Genomic DNA, 24,048 nt, shown 5'->3' with positions numbered 1-24,048 from the left:
TTAATATATGGAGAACTTGTTTTGGAAACAGAATGCAAACTATCATATTTCAATGTTAAACAAAAGATTAAAACGTACCGAAAGAAACCCACAACCCACAGAAAAATTTAAAACTGGTGAGCTTTAGGGATGCCTGTGGGATTATGGATGAAATTACCTTTAATGACAAAAATTTTTTTTAATTAATACCACAAATGTGAGCATGAATAATAACAAGAAACAAAGCCAAGAAAAATAAGCCAAGAAATACATTAGAACTGGTTTTTGTAGCAACCATCTCTGGGTTTCAGCTCGCTTGCTCATCTGATTGTTTTTTCTTTTTAATTGTGGCAAGATACACATAACATAAAATTTATCATCTTGACCATTTTTATGTGTGCAGTTCAGTGGCATTAAGTATATTCACATTGTTGGGAAACCACATTCCATCTCTAGCACACTTCATTTTGCAAAACTGAAACTCTGTATCCATTAAACAATAACTACCGATTTCCTCCTCCCAGCCCCCAGCAAACACCATCTACTTTCTGTCTCTATGAATCTGACTACTCTGGGGACCTCATATAAGTGGAATCATGCAATGTTTGTCCTTTTGTGAACAGCTTGTTTCACTCAGCTTAATGGCCTCAGGTTTCATCCATATTGTAGCATGGGTCAGAATTTCCTTCTTTCTTAAGGCTGAATAATATTCCATTGTTTGTATGTACCATGTTTTGTTTATCATTCATCTGTCAATGAACACAGGGGTTGTTTTCATTCTTTGGTTATTGTGAATAATGCTGTCATGAACATGGCTGTGCTCATCTGATTTTTAAGTAATAGCATTTGGGCTTTCATCGGATGCCCCAAGGCAATACCCTCAAGAACTTAAGGTACAGATACTGGAAAGACCACAGCACCCTAGTGATTGCTAATTCCAGCCAATGCTTGACCATTTAGCAATAAGGGGCATGTCTGGTCCAGGCAGAAATAGTATAGCACAGGGAACTATAGTCAATATCTTGTAATAACCTATAATGGAAGAGAATGTAACAAAAGAATATATGTATGTATGCATGTATAACTGAATCATTTTGCTGTATATCTGAAACTAACAGAACATTGTAAATGAACTGTATTTCAATTAAAAAATTTTTGAAACGGCAAAAAAATAATGATCAGGACAGGTGGTGACAGATGGGGGATGGAATAAGCCTGAGGTTTCGTGGAAGGTGCTGTGGAGGTCTGGGGGGTATAGAAGGGATGGGGAATGATTTCTGAATGCCCAGGGTTTGTGCTAGGCATTTTATATCATTTTGAGCTTTTAAAAAACTTTTAATTTTACTTGATTATGAAATAATTAAAATATGTAGACACAACCACGTGTGTGCCTCTTGGATTTAACAGTTGGATACATTTTGTACTTTATTTATCAGAACAATGAAAATAATAACATCTATCTGTGTTTGAAAAACAGTCTTTCCTCTTGTGTTCCTCCTTCTTTCTCATACTACTATCACACTCAAAATAATTCTGACACTTCTGGTCACCAGATGTGTGGGGTTTTTGTTTCCCACACCAAGCAATTCTGTGACACCAGCTGGGTGACCTACACTTTAATTCAGTTCTGGACCAGCTACCTGTAGATAGTGTCAGATCCCACAGGTTAAGGGCTCAGTGCCACAAGATTGCTCCCACCCTACTTCAGATGCCAATCATAAATAGTAAGTCCCCAGGTTACCCACAACTTCTGTTGAACTTGGCTACAAATCAGAGGTTCCCATGATTCCCTGCCCCTTGTATTCAATTATTTGCTAAAGCAGCTCACAGAACTCAGGAAAACACATTTACCAATTTATGAAAGGATATGATAAAGGATACAGATGAACAGTCAGATGAAGAGATACATAGGGTGAGGTCTGGGAGGGCACTGAGCATAGGAGCTTCTGTCCCTCTGGAGCTGGGGTTCATTACCCTCTCAGAATATAGATATATTTTTCAACTGTGGAGGCTTCCTCCTGTACACATCATCAATTATATATTTTTTAATTTATTTATTTTATATTTATTGTTTCTGGCTGCATTGGGTCTTCACTGCTGCACGGGCTTTCTGTAGTTGCGGCGAGCCGGGGCTACTCTTCATTGCGGTGTGTGGGCTTCTCATTGTGGTGGCTTCTCTTGTTGCAGAGCACAGGCTCTAGGTGCACAGGCTTCAGTAGCTGTGGCACACAGGCTCAGTAGTTGTGGCTCATGGGCTCTAGAGCGCAGGCTCAGTAGTTGTGGCTCACGGGCTTAGCTGCTCTGCGACATGTGGGATCTTCCTGGACAAGGGATCGAACCCGTGTCCCCTGCACTGGCAGGCAGATTCTCAACCACTGCGCCACCGGGGAGGCCCGGCATCATCAATTATTAAGTCTATTTCTAGCCCCTATCCCCTCCCTAGAGAAGTGGGAGGGAAGGGGGCTGAAAAGTCCAAGCTTCCATTCATGGTTTGGTCTTTCTGGTGACTGGTCCCCATCCAGGAGTCATCTAGGAGCTCGCACAGAGTTGTCTCATTAGAACAAAAGATTCTCCTAGTGCTCTTATTACTTAGGAAATTACAAGGGTTTTAGAAGCTCCGTGCCAGGAATTTGGGGCAGAGACTATATTTTTTTTTCTTGTTTTTTCCACACTACCTCATAGAGTTGTTTGAAAATTAGACTTAATATATACAAAAGGGCTTAGAACAGGGCTTGGCACACAGTAAGCCTTCTATAAGCATTAGCTACTATTTTAATTAAAGGGAAGAATAGTGCTTATGCTAGAAGTTTCAGACATGTTCTCTTGGCACTGAATCTATACCTCCTAAAATATACATCCAGATGTCAAGCCCTCCCAGCACAGAAAGGTATTACTTTTAGGATTAATGTGATATTAGTACTGTGAAGAGTATTTGCATGATTGTTTCACTTCCAGTTGGTAAGGAATGCTGAATTCAGATGAGCATCTCCAAGGAATAGCTGAGCTTTGGCATAAACCTTGTCCACAAAAGAATTGCTACATTGAGTTCTTTGGTTTCCTTGTGTTACCAAGTCCAAGCTCTTACTGCTGGCTGCATGACAAGCCAATAAATTGAGAGACAAGTTGTTGGGGCAAGGAATAGTGACTTTATTTGGAAAGCCAGCAGACCAAGAAGATGGTGGACTAGTGTCCCAAAGAACCATCTTACCTGATTTAGAATTCAGGCTTCTTTTTTACTAAAAGGGGAGGGGGTGTGGCTGGTCGTTGCAGACTTCTTGGTCCTGGAATCCTTTGTTCTTGTAGCTGTCCAGGTAGGTCTGGTCACAATGTTTCTATAAACTTCCAACAAGACAAATGTTACTCTCCCTTCTGCAAATTTTTATCTCTATATGAATGGAAAAGTGTTATACCTTTAAAGGTTAGAGCCTTGAGAATGGGCTAACGTGTATATTTCAGCCTATAGACAACATTCTCTTAAAAAAGGTACAGAGCCCGAATGACTGAGCACAGGCAGCAGAGCACAAGGGTTAGAGCTAAAGGAATAGATCCAATATGGAGTCAGGTTTGTCCTCTCTTACACTTGCTCAGGAGAAAGAAGCAAAGTGCAATTAGAATTCTAGTGATTTCCCACAAGGGAATTTGAAATATTTGCTTGTAAATGAATTTTAAAATGAGATTTATTACAATAACTTGAGGGCTTGGCTGTTGTCCTGAATATATCAGATTAGAGGTGGCCTGTTGAGAGATGTGGGGTGGACAGGTACACCAGGAACTCTATTTTCTCTAAATGCCTGGCCCATATTCAAGGTTTTTTGTCCTACTGTTTGACCCCTGAAGGGAATTAAAGTCTTTGAATACTTAATCTAAAGGTTTGCAAATTCTTATAAATAACTAAAACAGGAAAACGAAGAAAAAAGAAAGCTAAGGCAAGAGAGAACGCGCATTTGGCAGGTATTACTAATGACCTTTCCCCAGCTCGTGATAGTGCGGCTCTCTTGTGATACAGATGAACTCAATTCAAAGGCAGTTTGCAAAGGTTAGATACTACAAAAACAAATTGAGAGTGCTCATTATGATGGGAATAAATTATTATAAATATATGAGTTTTCTCATTGAAGCTTACATTTTTCATTAATTTATTTTATTTATTTTTGCTGTGTTGGGTCTTCGTTTCTGTGCGAGGGCTTTCTCTAGTTGTGGCAAGCGGGGGCCACTCTTCATCGTGGTGCGCGGGCCTCTCACTATCGCAGCCTCTCTTGTTGTGGAGCACAGGCTCCAGAGCGCAGGCTCAGTAGTTGTGGCTCACGGGCCTAGTTGCTCCACGGCATGTGGGATCCTCCCAGACCAGGGCTCGAACCCGTGTCCCTTGCACTGGCAGGCAGATTCTCAACCACTGTGCCACCAGGGAAGCCCTGAAGCTTACATTTTTCAATGTAATCAAATTAGTGGCATGAATTTTGATTAGAAGTCTAGTAAGACTCGGGGATGGTTGGTTTGATGTCGTCCTTTCATATTTGCCCTCAACTTGACTGACACCAGACCGAAGCTTCTAGAACAAGGTCCCATCTGCATCCTATCTGGGATGTTTAATGGCTGAAGTAGCCGACAGCTCCACAATAGGCATGATCTGGAGATTTGTCTGATGAACATAGTCTAGAAGTGGCTTTTTTTTTTTTTTCTGACTAGCTACCTCTGTTGCAAACCACAATGTGATGGGGAAAACCCAACACAGCCCCTAGCTCTTCAGTCCATATCACAGCTATGGAGCACTTGAAACATGGCTAGTGCAAATTGAAATAAATATGCTGGATTTGGAAGACTTCATAGGAAAAACAGTGTAAAATATCTTATTGTATTGATGGTGTGTTGAGATGATTCTATTTTGGATACAGTGGGTTGAATTAAATACATTACTAAATTTAATTTCCCCTGTTTCTTCTTTTTATTTTTTGATGTGGCTGTTAGAAAAGTTTTAATTACACATGTGCCTCGTGTTATATTTACATTGGACAATGCTGTCCTAAGGGGCTGGCTGCTGCTTCATTTCGCTCACCCTGGCGGAGGCTCAATCGACCCACCCCATTCCTGTGCAGCACTGAATTGTAGACTTCAGAGACTCTTCCCTCAGACCCGTGGGATATTGGCTGTGCCTGCTTAGGAATTTGGGTTTGGGTTGCCAGCCTCTTTCCACCCATAGCATCTTTCTGGGTTGTAGCTCTGTATATGTCTTAATGGCCTCCAGTTTCTTCCTGAGTTTACTCACAACTTTTTTTCCCAGCATGTTCTTTGGCTGGGAGAATGGCATAGTAAACCCTGAGTGGAAGTTTTAACACCACTCTCCTTTAAATAATGAATCTAGAGTAAGGTAATTAATTGGAGACCAGCTGATTAAATACCAGGATAGAAAAAAAGTTTTTTTTTTTTCTAGATGAAAATTTGGGGCTACATATTCCTCCTTTGATGAAATACACTGCTTCATTTTCTTCTCCACAAATAAGAATATGTGGTCTTTTGTACACCTACCCTCTCAACAAATCCATTTTCTCTTGAAACAAAATCCAAACCCTTTCCATGACCTGCTAGGTCCCTTATGCTCTGGTGCCTGCTTGCCTCTCCAATCTCTTCTTAGGCCAGTTTCCTTGCCCATCCAGCTCCCTGCCTTTCCCCTTTTCTAAATGTACCAAACCAAGCCTTCAAACTAAGCTCTTTGCTCTCCTGGAATACTCAACCTTCCCTACCATGACCCCACCCATCCTCCTCTCTTTTCCACCTGCTTTTATTAGCTAAATACAATGTAGCTAGTAAAGCAAGAGAAATGAAAATTTTTCCACAGTAAAATAGATAAACAAATAAAAATCTCATAGGTATCATAAATATCTGATGAGTGAGAGTCATGGCAAGAGTCCTTATTTGAAAAGTATATATCTTGCACAGAATGTCGTCCTATAGGAGGAAAGACAGAAGGATGGCACCCTGTGTTGAGAAGTTACATCTGTAAACAAAGCAGAGATCTGAGAAAAGAAGCTAAGTGTGTGTGTGGGGGGGGGGGGAAGAGGCAGAGAAAGAAAAAAAAACTAAAAATAGAGTTGCCTTATGATCCAGCAATCCCACTCCTGAGCATATACTGAGACAAAACTATAATTTGAAAAGATACTGAGACAAAACTATAATTTGAAAAGATACATGCACTCCTATGCTCATAGCAGCACAATTTACAACAGCCAAGACATGGAAACAACCTAAATGTCCATTGACAGATGAATGGATAAAGAAGATGCGGTACATATATATTGATACAATGGATTATTAGCCATCAAAAAGAATGAAATAATGTCATTCGCAGCAACATGGGTGGACCTAGAGATTATCATATTAAGCGAAGCAACTCAGAAAGAGCAAGACAAACACCATATGATATCACTTATATGTGGAATCTAAAATATGATACAAATCAACATATCTATGAAACAAAAACAGACTCACAGATATAGAGAACAGACTTGTGGTTGCCAAGGGGAAGGGGGGTTAGGGGAGGGAAGGAATGTGAGTTTGGGATTAGCAGAGGCAAACTATTATGCATAGGATGGATAAACAACAAGATGGATAGCTGAGTCACTTTTCTGTATAGAAGAAATTAAGACAACATTGTAAATCAACTATACTTCAATAAAGTAAAAAAAAAAAAAAAAAAAAGATGGAGAGAAAGACTCACCCAAGATGTTATGGGAGTAGTCTATTAATGGACTGGCAGTGGGTGATACTCCAAAGGCATCTTGTTCATTTACATATTTACTCGTTAAAAGGTTTGTGTCATCCTCTTCTGTAAGTATCTTGTTTATTTATTTGTTAAAGAGTTTGTGTCATGGTCTGAAAGTATCTTGTTTATTTACCTATTCAGTTGTTTATTATAAATCAGATTGTGTCACTTCTTTGTAGAAAAACATCCAATTTGTCCTCCAACAACATCACGAGTAAAAATCAGTTCCTCACCCTGGCCGGCGAGCTCTCTGACCTCACCATATCCCACTTGCCCCTTGCCAGCCACACTCCAGCCACAGTACTTCGTTCTGTCCACCAAACACTCAGAATTGATTACCAATATTTAGATCCTTTGCCCAGGCTGTGCTCTGCCGTGAATGTCCTTCCTCCTGAACTCAGCATGGTCCACAGTTGCTGTATAGTAGATTGCTACTCGAAGTCACCTCCTCTGGCCAGTCTTCCCTGAGACCCAATCGGAGGTAACCACTCTCTACCACAGCACTCTCCCAGGTTTTCTGTTCAGCCCCATCTGATACCTTCTCGTGTGTTTCTCTTATTTCATCAACTAGAATGTAAGCTCCCACAGATGCAGGAACATTGCTGCCCCTTCAGAACCTGAAAAAGTACCAAGGGGAATCTGTAATTCCACTCCTGGGGCATAGGAATTAGAAAATGAGAGATGGTCATGATTAACAGACGACATGATTGTGTGCATAGAAAACCCAAAGCTTTTGGTAGGAGAATTTAGCACATTTGCTGGGTATGAAAAACGGTTTACAAATATTAATTATAGTCTAAGTTCCCACAACACGCAACTTAAAAATGATATTTCAGAAGATGTTATCTACAATAGTATAAAAAATAATTTGTACAAGGAACATGCTTTGTGATTAATAACACAAAACAGAATCTTGTGAATAATTTATGTTTGCTACTAATTAGGTGATATTCAAATTCATCCCTATGACCTTACTTCAATGAACTTACATTCTGATGTTTAAAGGGAGAGATTAGTCCTTTTTTATTTAACTTTTTATTTTATATTGGAGTATATCCGATTAACAATGTTGTGATAGTTTCAGATGCACAGCAAAGCGACTCAGCCATACACGTACATGTATCCATTCTCTCCCAGAAGATTAGTCCTTTTTTTACTGAGGTGTGATATTGCAGTTATATCTGCTTTTTTTCCCTAATCATCCTCACCACAAATAAAGTTACACAAATAAATTTACACTCTATGACATAAATCACAGCAAGATCCTTTCTGACCCACCTCCTAGAGTAATGGAAATAAAAAAAAAAATAAACAAATGGGACCTCATGAAACTTCAAAGCTTTTGCACAGCAAAGGAAACCATAAATAAGACCAAAAGACAACCCTCAGAATGGGAGAAAATATTTGCAAATGAAGCAACTGACAAAGGATTAATCTCCAAAATTTACAAGCAGCTCATGCAGCTCAATAACAAAAAAAACAAACAACCCAATCCAAAAATGGGCAGAAGACCTAAATAGACATTTCTCCAAAGAAGATATACAGACTGCCAACAAACACATGAAAGAATGCTCAACATCACTAATCATTAGAGAAATGAACATCAAAACTACAATGAGATATCATCTCACACCAGTCAGAATGGCCATCATCAAAAAATCTAGAAACAATAAATGCTGGAGAGGGTGTGGAGAAAAGGGAACACTCTTGCACTGCTGGTGGGAATGTAAATTGGTTCAGCCACTATGGAGAACTGTATGGAGGTTCCTTAAAAGACTACAAATAGAACTACCATATGACCCAGCAATCCCACTACTGGGCATATACCCTGAGAAAACCATAATTCAAAAAGAGTCATGTACCAAAATGTTCATTGCAGCTCTATTTACAATAGCCCGGAGATGGAAACAACCTAAGTGCCCATCATCGGATGAATGGATAAAGAAGATGTGGCACATATATACAATGGAATATTACTCAGCCATAAAAAAAAACGAAATTGAGCTCTTTGTAATGAGGTGGATAGACCTAGAGTCTGTCATACAGAGTGAAGTAAGTCAGAAAGAAAAAGACAAATACCGTATGCTAACACATATATATGGAATTTAAGAAAAAAAATGTCATGAAGAACCTAGGGGTAAGACAGGAATAAAGACGCAGACCTACTGGAGAATGGACTTGAGGATGTGGGGAGGGGGAAGCGTGAGCTGTGACAGGGCGAGAGAGAGTCATGGACATATACACACTAACAAACGTAGTAAGGTAGATAGCTAGTGGGAAGCAGCCGCATGGCACAGGGATATTGGCTCGGTGCTTTGTGACAGCCTGGAGGGGTGGGATAGGGAGGGTGGGAGGGAGGGAGACGCAAGAGGGAAGACATATGGGAACATATGTATATGTATAACTGATTCACTTTGTTATAAAGCAGAAACTAACACACCATTGTAAAGCAATTATACCCCAATAAAGATGTTAAAAAAAAAAAAAGAAGGCCACAGTTAGAAGAACAAACTACAGGTAGTACATGTACTTCTATATATTTTTTTTAAAATAAATTTGTTTATTTTTGGTTGTGTTGGGTCTTCGTTGCTGTGCGCAGGCTTTCTCTAGTTGCAGCGAATGGGGGCTACTCTTCATTGCAGTGCACGGACTTCTCATTGCAGTGGCTTCCCTTGTGGGGGAACATGGGCTCCAGGTGCACAGGGTTCAGTAGTTGTGGCACGCAGGCTCAGTAGTTGTGGCTCACGGGCTCTAGAGCGTAGGCTCAGTAGTTGTGGCGCAGGGGCTTTGTTGCTCCGCAGCATGTGGGATCTTCCTGGACCAGGGATCGAACCCATGTCCCCTGCATTGGCAGGCAGATTCTTAACCACTGCACCACCAGGGAAGTCCCTATACTTCTATATTTTAAGAGTGCAAAAATCATGCTGTGAAAATTCCTTGTAGGATAACTCTAATTAAAACTAGCTAAATGAGAGACAAAGAAATGAGGAAATAAGATCTGCAATAATGTTATTACTCACATTAAAACATTCTTAAAATTACCATATATTATAATTTAATAATCAAATAAAGCCTATTAATTTTATTTCAGTAAAATATTTTTGTTAGCCTTATTAATATTAACCATGGAGTCAAGGTAATAGTACTCATTAAAACACTAGGAAAACTGAAAATACGACAAAAAAATCTGTAATGCCTGAAGTGGAGTCCCAAATGTGTAAAACGCAGCCTACATTACCGTCAGCTATATTCCTTACATGAGCACCATCTGTCTTGTGTATCCTATGATCCTGTATTCAAATCCTGGCTTTGCCCCTTAGCAGCTGTGTGATCCCAGGCAAGCTATTTAACCTCTCTGGGCCTCAGTCCCACGTCTGTAAAAAGGTAGTTGTAATACTTACCTCCTAGGATGGTTGTATGTAAAGACTAAACTGGGGTCTTCCCTGGTGGCGCAGTGGTTGAGAGTCCGCCTGCCGATGCAGGGGACACGGGTTCGTGCTCCGGCCTGGGAAGATCCCACATGCCATGGAGCGGCTGGGCCCGTGAGCCATGGCCGCTGAGCCTGCACGTCCGGAGCCTGTGCTCCGCAACGGGAGAGGCCACAACAGTAAGAGGCCCGCGTACCACAAACAAAACAAAACAAAACAAGACTAAACTGGTGAAAACATATGAGGCCCAGAACACAGCCTGGCATATAGTAAGCACAGTAAATGTTAGCTATCACTGTCACACCACTGGAAATTTGCACACCCTTCAGAAACCATGTGTAGTTGTCTAAGATGTTAGGCAACACTTCCACTGAGCTTCAAGGAACATTGGTTGACTGCTTTCTCTACACATAGGAGAGACAGCTATTGTAGTCATGAGCCATTTTAAGAGAAGGTCTGGCTAGGTGTTTTTTTTACTCCACAACTGTTTTTCCAGAGAAAGGATCACAGGATCATTCACTCCTCCTCCTCCCTCTGTGCAGCCTCTCATTCAGCTAAGGAAATCGCCAGGCCGAAGCCATGACATCTTTCCCGTAGGAGAGAACTGAACCAACAGCCCCGCTGCCAGCTTCTCAGTCATTCATCCCGGGACAGTTGACCTTGCTGGACCATCTCGTAACCATAATTAAGCAGAATCTGGGTCACTTTAACAGGGTAGAAACTGAGAGGTTGCACAGATTCTTTTTTTTTTTTTGGCCACGTTGGGTCTTCGTTGCTGCGCACGGGCTTTCTCTAGCTGCGGCGAGCGGGGGCTACTCTTCGTTGCGGTGCACGGGCTTCTCATTGCAGTGGCTTCTCTTGTTGTGGAGCGCAGGCTCTAGGCACTCAGGCTCAGTAGTTATGGTGCACGGGCTCAGTAGTTGTGGCTTACGGGTTCTAGAGTGCAGGCTCAGTAGCTGTGGAGCGCAGGCTTAGTTGTTCAGTGGCACATGGGATCTTCCAGGACCGGGGATCGAACCCGTGTCCCCTGCATTGGCAGGCGGATTCTTAAACACTGAGCCAAGAGGGAAGTCTCTGCACAGATTCTTAATGTCTTACCCAACTCTCCTTGGTCACTGGGCCCCTTCCTTTCACAACCTCCATGGGTAGCAGCAAATTTACTATCACAGCCACATGTGGCACTCGAGAAGCAAACATTAATTTATTAAATATGTCTTGCTGATGTTCCTTTAAAAAAAATCATACATACACACAACACACAGATAGAGAGACACAATCACTGCCTAAAATAGAAGATATTTATGGTCTTAGTTTTAGTACACAGTGGACTTAACTATGTAGTTTTTAGGATAACTGAATCATGTCCTCTTCACTTATATCAAGAGAGAAGAGATATGGGAACATATGTATATGCATAACTGATTCACCTTGTTATAAAGCAGAAACTAACACACCATTGTAAAGCAATTATACTCCAATAAAGATGTTAAAAAAAAAGGTGGTAGATGGAGCAGTTTTCAGATTAATAGAGAAGTCAGGAGACATCTCTACTTTTGTTTCTTTCCTAAATTATGGGACCATAATTAAGAGAACTTTCGTCTTAAGAAGCAAACTTCATCTCCCACCCTGGAGTGTCTCCTTTCCATTTGCAAACTGCAAATATTCATGTAGCTAAATTACATGCTAAATTACTTTCACTCCAAAGGCACTGAGGTCTTCTCAGGTGTAAACCAAAGAAACCAAATGGAAACCAAATTTGGTCCATCACAACTGACAAGAATCAGATCAAGGTGGTGGTTTGCTCACTAACTGTACACCCTTTCTCAGCGTTCTGATTCCAGGCTGTCTTTCATTCTTTAAGAGTGCTGTGTTAGGACTTGTCAAGGGAGAGCTACAGAAAAAATACTTATGTTCTTGCACTTAGGGGATATTTCCATGGTGTCTGTGGGCCTTTTTAAAGCGCTGTTGGTTTGGCATGATTATACATAAAGCAATTGAAACAGAGTTCTCCAGTGTATCTGTATCATTTTCTTCTTAATTTACGAGAGATTTTCTGTTAGAAGAAAAGCTGCAGCAATTAATTGAACAGCCCTTGATCTTGAACTAGGGGAATATTAAGAGTGTCTAGGGCTTCCCTGGTGGCGCAGTGGTTGGGAGTCCGCCTGCCGATGCGGGGGACGCGGGTTCGTGCCCCGGTCCAGGAAGATCCCACATGCCGCGGAGCGGCTGGGCCCGTGAACCATGGCCGCTGGGCCTGCGCGTCCAGAGCCTGTGCTCCGCAGCGGGAGAGGCCGCAACAGTGAGAGGCCCGCGTACAGCAAAAAAAAAAAAAAAAAAAAAAAAAAAAAGAGTGTCTAGCACTGTGCTGCTTTCATGATTGGAGCTCAAGAAGTATTTGCTGTTGGGTTGGTTGGAAAAGATACACTGGACGTGGACAGACACACACAAGCCTCCAAGTTGCCTGGGGGGCATCGCTGCTGTGATGTCATGGTGTTTGCAGCTGCAAAAGTCTCGATGGAAACCTATTAATATTAATTAATTAATATTAATTATTAATATTAATTCCCAGTAAGCATTCTAGACGAATGAGGGAGATGCACTGGGTGCAGATTCCTAGCTGTGTTAATTATTACAATATTTTTTGCCTTTTAGATTTAAGGCAATCGAAAACAAGTTTTAGCTCCCCATTTGTCTGTTTAATTAGAATCAGTTTAATGTTTATCTGGAATTTCTTTTCTATGCCTCACCTGTTCAGGATCAAATTAAGAAAATAAAAATAAATTCATGGATGATGAATGCTTAAGGGTAATGCTCAGCTTGAGGGTAACAACCTAAATTAGACAAGGTTTTCTCAGCTAAAAGTTGGTTTTCCCACATCCAACTTTACTGAGAAAACTTAGAGAATCAAAAGAAAACTTCTACCGACTCCAACAGACCATGTCTTCCCACATTCCCACGTGCCTCCTGTCGATGACAGATATTCAAGATCAGGTCATAAAAGACATCATTGCTTATATTTAATGTGATTCCTGATGTAGTTGCGTTTAAAGCTACAACTTATCTGTTTTCCATTTGTTCCACCTGTTCTTTGTTCCGTTTTTCCTCTTTTTCTGCCTGCTTTTGGATCTCTTGCTGGCGTATTAACTATCACTCTCTGTATTGTTTAGTGGCTTCTCTAGGTTCAGAGTGCCCTCTCTACCTTATCACACTCTGCCTGAAAGTAACATTCAGGTATCCTGTAAGAACTTTAAGAAAACATACTTTCATTTCTCTCCTCCCAGTCTGTACACTATTGTTATCACCAAATGTTTTCTACTTATATTTTAAACACCATACTATATTGTTATTGTCTTTGCTTTAAACAAAATAGTTAAATGATAAAAAAGTCTTTTTACTCACATAGTTACTATTTCCAGGGCTCTTTAGTTCCTGTGTAGAACTTCAATCCATGTCTTACACCGTATACGAAACTCAATTCAAAATGGATCACAGACCTAAATGCAAAACCTAACATTATAAAACTTCTAGAAGAAACATAGGAGACAATCTTTATGATGTAGGGTTAAGCAAAGATTTCTTAGATATGATCAAAATCACAATCCATAGAAGAAAAAAAACTGGACTTCATCAAAAGAACAAGTGCTCTTTGAAAGACACTGTTAATAAAATAAAAGCATACGCCACAATCTGGGAGAAAATATTTGCCAGTCTTCTACCTGAAAAAGGACTTGAACGCAGAATATATTAAACACTCTAATCAACTCTAATTAGAAAACAAACCCAGTAAAACAAATGGGTATAAGATTTGAACAGATATTTACTAAAGGAGATAAATGGCCGGCAAATGGACACATTAAACTATGCTTGGCATCACCAGTCATGATGGATATGCAAATTAGAACCTCAATGAGACACTACTACACACAAATTAGACATATCACTACTTTCAAAATAGACTGACCATATCAAGCGTTGGCAGAGATACGGAGCGACTTGAACACTCCTTCACTGCTGGTGAGACAATCGTTCAACCGTGTTGGAAAACGGTTTGGCAAGTTCTTAAAAAGTTAAACCTGTGTCTACCATGTGATCCAGCTATCCCACTTCTTAGGTATTTTCCCAAGACAAATGAAAGTATGCATCTATACAAAGACTATGACATGAATGTTCATAGCAGCTTTGTTTGCAACAGCAAAAACTGGAAGCAGCAAACGGTTGGATAAACAGATCCATAGAGTGGAAGACTACTGCTGCAGTAGCCATCCTGAAACGCTTAGATATCGCATCTGTGTGAAGTTTGCTGGGAGCATCCACAAGGGCTGGAGCCTCCTCTCAGGTGAGGCCCGCTTCCTGGGGACAGGTGCTGGGTCCCTCTCCCGCTGCCCTTGCTCCGCGGGGACCTTGCCCCCGGAGGACCTGAACTTGGACACCAACGTGGTGGGTTTAGGCACAAGCCCCGGCTCCTGCGAGGTTCGCACTCCCCTCGCCGCGAGTATTCCAGTGCGGAGGGATCATTTTAAATAGCAAATAAAAAAACGCCATGACTGGTGGAGAAAGACCACCGGAGAAAGCGAAACGCTGTTTTCTTGATTTTCGAACCAGGAGCCCAACATTTTCACTTTGCGCTGGGCCAAGCAAATTGCGCATCCGGCTCTCCACAGAGCAGATAGAAAAGCAAGGGAAAGCGTAGCCGAGTGAGTGGAGAAGAAGCAGGAAGAGGAGAGCGCGTGACGACGAGGACAGATGGAGCTCCAACACCCAAACCCTTGCGAAAATGGTTTTCGGCTTGCCTTTGGCATCCAGGGTGTGGAAGCCTTCTCCTTGTCCCACCCTTGGCTGTGTGCGTTAATTAAACGATATGTTAAAAAGCAGTTACCACGTGCCCCGTACTGGGCCGGGCACTGGAACTGCTTTACATAGGGTGGTGAGCATCTCTTAAAAAGTGATATTTGGGGCTTCCCTGGTGGCGCAGTGGTTGAGAGTCCGCCTGCCGATGCGGGGGACACGGGTTCGTGCCCCGGTCCGGGAAGATCCCACATGCCGCGGAGCGGCGGCGCCCGTGAGCCATGGCCGCTGGGCCTGCGCGTCCGGAGCCTGTGCTCCGCAACGGGAGAGGCCACAACAGTGAGAGGCCCGCGTACCGCAAAAACAAAAACAAACAAAAAAAGTGATATTTGATCTGAACACAAAGTGGTGTCTGCCCTGAAGCCAGCCTGAAAGATCTGGAAGAGGAGAACTCCAGACCGAAGGAACAAAGCCGCGAAGCGGGAAAAAGCTTAACTAACAGTGGTTTAACAGTGATGTGTGGGCAGAAGTAATTTCCTGGGATATTTAACTGAAGAAAGGCTTCCTCTCTTTGACCTGAAAGTGGGAACTATTTAATCTACTAAATTAGAGGCTTGACCAACCCCTAAAGGTATCATCTTTCACGTCGTCCACTGAAGAACACTGATGAGCTATGGGACATTATCCGTGACCTCTGTTTACTACCGTGGGTTGAGATTAAGCGCTCCTTTGTTACCTCCAGCTTTCCCTAAATACTATTTAGAATAAATGTGTGCATTCAACAAATCTTGCTTAAGCACCTCTTAATGTTCAAAGGTTCTCTAAGAGAAACATCAAGCAATACAACCTTCAGGTTCTTTGGAATCTAGCAGTGGGCAAAAGGCACTTAACCTGGAGAATTTGGTGAATACTTTAAGAGATGCAAAAGCAGTGCCTGCCTTGGGAGCCTAGCTAGGGGAGGATCCCTTTTATCTAAGGTTTAGTAGACAGAGGTTCTGTTTAGTAGACAAGAATCTGTGTATGTCAAAGAACCAGTTGATATCAGGCTAAAAATAGATCTTATACATACTAAAAAACTCAGTATCCTATGTATCCTGAGTTTTCCAACATTTTCCTTAGTTTAGAAGCTTACATAGCTTTTTTAAAAATTAGATTCCAACTATGCTCATTTATTTTACCAAACTTCTCCATGAATCAGTTTACAAAAAGGGTGAGACAAAAACTGGCAGTCAGAGACATTTAGCATTTTTTAAGTTTCCAGTTCTCAGAAACAATGCAATTTAAAACTCTCAAGGTGACTTAATCATAACCTTTATAAAATCTTGTTCTTACACTATGTTTGAAGATTCCTAGGATCTAGACTTCAACATACTTTATAAAATATTTAATTCCATCCTTACATTTGAGAAATAATAAAACCAAGGGCCAAAAAGTCAATTGGCTTATGTAAAGTTACAACCTTCTCTTTCACTGTCCATGATTTTTTTTTCTCAGAATACATATTGGCATATAATAAACTAGATAGGTTTGTAAGTAGTCCTGTCATCTGGCCTGACAATAAAGTGAAAAATAGAGACATAGAAACAGGGATGGTACATCTGCAGAAGTGGAGAAGACCTTGCTTAAGTTACCTCTGTGGGCAGAGCCCCACACATACCAGAAACCTGTGATAGGCAAGCAAAATCTATATTCTGCCTGTTTCTATGGCAACCAAGAATTACGTAGTTAGGCCATGCACCTGAGTCTCTACATAATTAATTTCTTATGTGTTGGGATGGTTAATACTTCTAAACATCACAGAAAAAAGAACCTGATGAAATCTCTTTAAAATATAAAACATACACGCGCACAACCTAAATCTAAAACCACTGTCCTGGGACTTCCCTGGTGGCTCAGTGGTTAAGAATTCACCTGCCAATGTAGGAGACACAGTTCAAGCCCTGGTCTGGGAAGATCCCACATGCCTCGAAGCAACTAAGCCCCTGCACTGCAACCACTGAGCCTGCGCTCTAGAGCCTGCAAGCAACAACTACTGAAGCCCGCGTGTCTAAAGCCCGTGCTCCACAACAGGAGAAGCCACTGCAATGAGAAGCCTGTGAACTGCAACAAAGAGTAGCCCTCGCTCACCACAACTAGAGAAAGCCCGCGCACAAACACCCAATGCAGCCAAAAATAAATAATAATTAAATTTTTAAAAAGATAAAATAAAATAAAACCACTGTCCTTCCACTTGCTCTAACTTTATCCGTTCAGTGGTTTTGTTTTTTGTTGAGAAAATGGAGGGCAGATTGCACGTGCAATTGAGTTTTCTGTCTCAAAGATCTCGCATTTTAGCTAGCCACTTTTGCAGATACTCACAGATTTTTGTCTCATGCATGAGTTAGTTCAGCTCAATCATTATTTTGGTCTGGATGCATATTTGCACAGTGGGCTTCACTTAAGATGTGAAGAGGAAAGATCAGAATACCTATATGGTAAGTGTTCATACCAGTGGCTGCATATTAATGTATCTGGGGAGCCTTTAAAAATAACTATGCCAGGTCAGTTCCTAGGAATTCTCATTTAATTGTCTGATACTTATTAAAAACAGTTATTGTTCATTATTAATCACCAAGTGGTACAAATAAATGAAAGCTATAGGAAAATACCTAAACTTGTCAATTTAGAGATTAACATTTTTAATTAATCTCATTCTTCAACTCAGGAGTGTGATACAATTTAAGTTCCCAGGCTTGAGTTTATTCCTTGAAAGTTACAAGCAGAAGGTTATCACCTACCAAGAATAAGAGCAAAAGGATGATATATAGTTTTAGAGAAGTGTAAGATCCTTTATTTTAACTAAATAAGATATGTTTATTTCTTTATTTTACAGATTAAAAAAAAAAGAAAAGAAAAATTGAGGCTCAGGTAGTTTAATTGACTTGTAAAGACAATTGTTGATGAAGCCAGAACTAGACCACAGTTCATCAGGCCTTGTGTCTTACCTGTCTTGACTTGGCAGTGACCTACAGATATATGGGACCCTCCCTCATGCATATTGAATGCCTGACTTTTCTTTGATTGATTTGCAAGGGTTCGGGGAGTCTTTGGGCTTGAAATTATTGTATTAGCTTTGCAAATAATACATTAACATACTAAGCAGCAGGTTTTGATTTTGCAAGGGTATAAAACTTGAACATCTCATCAAGTACTAAAAATGGATTATTTAGATTATTTTAAAGCACACTTCAGTAATTTCCAACAAGCAAAAGGGAATTTTCAGTCAATGGATCCTTATATCCCCCATGAATTTATTGCACTAAGAACTAAGTGGACACATCATTGATCAGAGATCACTGGCAAATCACATCATCTACCTCCCAGTCAAACCTGTCTAGAAAAAACAGCTCATTTTACTAAGTAATAAGATTCCTGAAAAAATACGACCTCGTGTCACTTGATTACTGCACTTGTAGGAAAACATTTAAACCCAATAGTTAACAAAATAGTTTATTCTGTATCTCTGTGGATATTCATGACTGTGTTACCTTCAATGTAAACAGCAGGCAAATCTGCACTGACATCTTTTATGACTCCCAGAGTGTTTCCTGGATCAATAGAATCATTGGGAAAGATAATTTTGCTTTCCGTCATAATCAGGCCAGAGGAGAACTCATTTTCAGTGACCTAAATGAGCCACTGTAACACACTGAACTCAGGGCCAAAGGTATCTGAAGATAAACTGCAAAAACAGGGGCGGGTGGGGAGGAGGAAATTAAATTTTATATCCTGGGGAGCAGAAATGTAAAGAGAAAGATTGTACAGATTGATTTTTTTGCTTTGTTTTCTCCTGAGAATCTTGATTTGTTAAAATGGCTAAAGGAATCTCTGCAATTTAAGAAAGGGGGTACTGAAAACCCAGTTATCTCAGTATGGTTATTTCTCGTGGAGAAATCTCTTAAATATGCTAGATTATGAGTTCCTTGTCACACATCTAAAGATAGTGTGACACTGCAAAATAGCTTTTCATTTGACCTGTGCATAGATTTACACAAGAATGTTTATATACAAATACTCTTTCCTAGGCAGCTGAAGGCATGCACTGCCACTCTATTCTCTAGACCCTCAACTTCTTATGTACATGATTTTTTGGATTTAGACTAAGTAAAGAAAATTAAACATTTCTTAATCAAAGATGTCATTGTCAAGCTAAGATAAATCCCTAAAATGGAGCAAGTTAGCAGACTTTCTAAATTAAGTTGCATTAGTGACCTTGTATGATCAAGACGAGACTCCTTAGTAGGGTGCAAAGACCCCTTATGATCTGGCCCCACCCAGTGGTCCAAACTTGTCCCCTGACACCACGATGCCACCACACCTACACTCACCTCTCAAACGATATTTCACTTCTGTGTTTTAGCACCAGTGTGGTTCCACAGCTCTATGCCTCTTCCACATCTACTCTTATCTACGTGAAACAATACCCTCCCCTTGTCTGATCTGCAAATTTTTGCTCATCCTTCTGCTAGAATTGAGAGATCGCTTCTTCTGAATTTTCCCCTGACCATTCCCCAGTTGTCTTCTGCTTTGTTTGCAGAGCTTCCTTTACCTCCTTGCCCATGTTCCTAGTAAAGCACTCATCCCCAGCATCTATCACAGTGTCTGGCTTCAAACTGAACCAATCAGAATTATGATTAACAGTTTAGAAGTGTGATTCATCTTAAGTCTTGCAGCTATATCAAGAATCTATGCATTATTGTAGGTGTTTATAGCTCTCAGCAAGCAGGGAAAAAATACAGTAAAAGTGATCTAGAGCTCCTGAAATGGGGGTGAGCAACAGTTAAATTTCCAGATGGGGAGGACAGAGTGGACCCCATTGAGAAGGTGGTTTAAGCAAAGATTGAAGGAGGTGAGGGAATAATGTCCTGGAACATCACAGAGTCAGTGTGTCTGCCCCAGAGTGAGTGGAGTGAGGGTGGAAGGGGGTGAGGTCAAACTGGGTGGGACCCTGCATGGAAGAAAGGACAATGGCTTGTCCTCCAAGGGAAATGGCAATCATTGCATGGTTTGAGCCGAGGAATGAGAGATTTGCTTTGTTCATTGGGGACCACTATAGCTGCTGGGTTAGAATAAATGGAGGGGACAGGGCAGAGGCACAGAGACAGGATAGGAGACCATTCTAAACACCCAGCTGAGAGCAGGTGGCAGCCTCGGAGGCGGAGCAGAGAAGGGGTGGGATTCTGGGAAACTGTGGTTCCAAATGATTAAAAACAGTCTTGGAAATAGATTTGGGATTTTCCAAGTACGTACATCCTGTGACATGGTCTTAAGAAAATTTCTACCTCTGACCTAGACAAGATACTTGCATACTTTGATGTGTGGTGAGTATATTGGGAACACAAAAAGATCTCTTATTGTCCTGTCAACTTCCTTCTCCATAATTACCTTTTTGTTTTTATATATGTGCATTTGACGGGATGTGTAATCAAACTACAGTAATGCAAGTTAAAAAAATACTATTCCCATCACACAGGCATACAAGGAGGGATTAATGCTCAGTGCAGTGGCCTCTGCTCACCTCTCTCAACCCCCAAATGTAAATCCCAAATGTCACCAGACAACACTTTACCTCCTCCGGCACCTCGGCCTTCCCAAGAAGGGTCAGCTGGTCTGTTCACATATTTCTCTAACTTGAGTCCTGGCATGGAAGATCACAGTGGCTGCAGACAGTACAGACAGTGTGAACCAAGGGAGGCATTGGTCACGGTTGTACACAGGTTGTCAACAGTGACCTCAGATCCTCCAACTCCTTGTAAAACCAAGATTCCAATAATCTATAAAAGAATATGCATGCCCAACAATAAAAAGGAAAAAACTACTGATACACACAACCACATGGGTGAACCTCAAATGCATTGTGCTAACTGAAAGAAGACGCAAAAGGCTCCACACTGAGTGATTCCATTTAGAACATTCTGGAAAAAGCAAAACTCTAGGGACAGAAAACTGACCAGGTCTTACCCGATACCGGGGCATTGGGGAAGGAGTCAACTGGGAAAGGTTGGGTGAATTTGGTGGGGTGGTGATGGAAGTGCTCTGTATCTTGGTTGTGGTGGTGGTTACATGACGGCCTCAGTGAAATTTACTGTATGTAAATTGTAACTCAATTTTAAACAATTTTTAAAAGAATATACATGGAACTAGCCTCAAGTCTAAATTTTAATTTGAAACTTATTTTTAAATATCTTAAGTGATTGCTATTATTCAAGGAAGATACAAACTTCGAAAACACAAATTCCTACAGGATGAGATTCCAGGCCACTTGACCTGGAATATGACTGTGCAAGACTATTGTTTGCTGTTTCTTTCCCATTGTAAAAGATGACACCCCCCCCCCCCCCAGGATAGTCTCAACTCACCCAAGCAAGTGGCAGGGGTACTGAAAAATCTCCTTGTGTGAGACATATTTCTTACAATTGTTAATTTGCTTTGGCAATGGCACAGAATCCCTGGGCTTTATGGCCTGTGAGTACATAATGTTTTTTCTTTTTTCTTTTTCTTTTTTCTTTCTTTTTTTTTTTTTTTTTAGTAAAGTGAAAGCAGGTTTATTTAGAGAGATACATATTCCATAGACAGAATGCTGTCTGTCTCAGAGAGTGAGAGTGACCCTGGGAGAAACACACTCCCATAGACGGAGTGTGGGCCATCTCAGAAGGTGAAAGGCCAAAAATGTATTTCCAATAGTTTCTAAAGTTATAAGACTTTGATTGTCATTTGCTGTATCCTGAGGACTGTGGTACATAACCAGAGTGTAAGGCAGCATGCATGTCCCAGGGGAAGCCGGCCTAGATGAAATGACAAGACATAAAATAACAATACATGAAAATTAGCTGCTGACAGGACACTGCAGCTAAGAGGTCAAAGGGGGATTGAGTAATTATGGGAGACTCTGGAGGAGACAGGAACTGAGCTAGACCTGGAAGGTTGTAGAGACCATGAGCAAGTGCATTTCTGGTGGCATCTAGGGCAATCCAAAAGACGGAACTGAGGAAAAGATATAACGCAAGAACTGTCCCTCATCACGGAAGCCAGGCAGTGTCTTTTCAGCTAAGCAGTAAATCTGGGCTTTGATGGTCGGGCAAACCCTGAGGCCTGAAGCTCAGCTTCCCTACATCAAGGAGGGTTCAGCTGTCAAGCCTACCTTCAGTCAGGTCAACGTGAGCCACACTGTTTCCATATCGAGGGCTCTCCAGGGAGCTGGTTGACAAAGTATGGCTGAAGCCCAATTGTTATAAGGCATGGATTAGATGTGTTTAATTGAACAGGGGAAGGAGCCTTCAATAACACATGTGCTGAGTACACAATGGGTGAATGACTCTATATTAGGTGTCCTGGAATAAGTGTTTTTCCCTCAGTTCTCTGGGACTCTCCAGGAACAAATGTCAATTTTCACAATAGAAATATACATTCAGGTCAAGATAAAGAAAACCACAACGTTGTCAAACTGCTTTCCAACCCTTAATGCAAGTTAAACCTCCATATTTAATTTTAGTGTATTCTCATATGAAAGATTAATTTGTATTTTTTTTAAATGGCAGGCCCAAAGGTTTGAAATTTGCAGCTACGGACCCACACATGTTTAAGACTCTTCTGAGATTCTTTGTCCGAAAGCAAAAGGTAGAGCTCCTTAAAAAATAAAAATAAAACAGTGTACTTTGCAACTCAGAAAAAAAATTAGGGATCAAAACAAGCCCAGACTTTGCATCTTCCCATACATAGAAAGGCGTTAAATTCATTAACTTGAGATGTCTGGTTTTCTTTGATTAACAGTAATATTTTGATGTTCCACCTACCTGGTCTTTTGCGGCAAAAACTTCTATATATCCTGGCTCCTCTGCTTGTCTCTTTGGAACAGTTTCTCAGCGTTATCGGAGATGCTGTGTCCTGGGCTTGAAGTCCTCAGAATATCTGCTGAATAAAGCATAACTTTCAACTTTTAGGTTGTGCATTTTTTTCAGTCAATAAACACTTGGTCTCATCATTTTGATGCAGATCCTGCCTATATCCCAATAGACTTGGTGTTTGAAAGTGGACTGTGGTGTTGGATGCTTGATGATTCTCCATGCACCTGGCTCACTCCTTTAGCTCTCAGACCTCCATGGGAACTCTCTTCCCTCGCTCCAGCCTCATAGCAGAAACGCAATACCTGAACCATCCATTTTGCAGGCAAAAGCTTATCTGGAAATGTGAGTAAATTCTTAGGGAAAAACAAGGGTCAAAACAGGATAACATGCTGCATTTGTATTTTATGTAAATGACTTGTGATGTCGTAATTTATAATAAAAAGTACATATTTGGCCTTTGTCCTCATTTTTGACTCAGCTGCTTAAACTCTTGGAATATCCTAGGTGATGAGAGCAACAAATTGTTATGTTATGAGGTAACTTTTGGACAGTACCTAAGGATGGGGGCTGGTTGCCAAGAGAGCCAACCACATGATTTGAGGGTTGGAACTTTCAGTCCCACCCACTGACCTCTGAGGAGGGGAGTGGGGAGAAGCTGGAAGTTGAATCAATCACTGATGGCCAAAGCTAACCTAATCTTGCCCATGTAATGAAGCCTCCAGAAAAATCAAAAAGGACAGGATTTGGAGAGCATCTATGTTGGTGAAATATGGAGATTCAGGGAAAGTGGTGCGCTCAGAAAGGGAATAGAATCTCCAAGCCCTCCCTATACCTTGTCCTATGCATCTCTTCCATTTTGCTGTTCCTGAGTTATATCTTTTTATAATAAGCTGATGATCTAATAAGTAGAATATTTCTCTGAGTTCTGTGAGCTGCACTAGTAAATTAGTCAAACCCAAGGAGGGAGTCATTGGAAGCTCCAATCTATAGCTAGTGAGTCAGAAGCACAGCTGACAACTTGAACTTGCGACTGGCAAATGAAGAGGGGCAGATGGGGGGGAAGTCTTGCAGGACTGAGTCCTTAACCTGTAGCATCTGGTGCTATCTCCAGGCAGATAGTGTCAGAATTGAGCTGAATTGTAGGACACCCAGCTAGTGTTGGAGAATTTCTCAGTGGTATGGAAAAACTACAGCCATGATGGAATTGATTCAAGAG

At 41.1% G+C, this 24,048-nt stretch overlaps 1 long non-coding RNA gene across 6 annotated transcripts in view; it reads right to left on the bottom strand.

Annotated features, from left to right (window-relative positions):
- Positions 1-24,048, bottom strand: part of LOC137226147 (uncharacterized) — a 69,852-nt gene that overhangs the window by 13,721 nt on the left and 32,083 nt on the right. For 4 of the 6 annotated variants that reach the window (XR_010944200.1, XR_010944202.1, XR_010944205.1 and 1 more), the window contains 3 exons: positions 22,782-22,899; positions 6,692-7,353; positions 3,188-3,318 (listed from right to left, as the gene is read on the bottom strand). This is a non-coding gene — a long non-coding RNA (uncharacterized lncRNA). The remainder of the gene's footprint in view (positions 1-3,187; positions 3,319-6,691; positions 7,354-22,781; positions 22,900-24,048) is intronic. The other 2 variants (XR_010944203.1, XR_010944204.1) reach the window with 1 other exon arrangement.

This window comes from Pseudorca crassidens, chromosome 6 (genome assembly GCF_039906515.1).
Source record: "Pseudorca crassidens isolate mPseCra1 chromosome 6, mPseCra1.hap1, whole genome shotgun sequence".
NCBI classification, from domain to species: domain Eukaryota; kingdom Metazoa; phylum Chordata; class Mammalia; order Artiodactyla; family Delphinidae; genus Pseudorca; species Pseudorca crassidens.
Note: the sequence above shows the minus strand (reverse complement) of the source record. Positions and strands in the feature narration are given on the sequence as shown.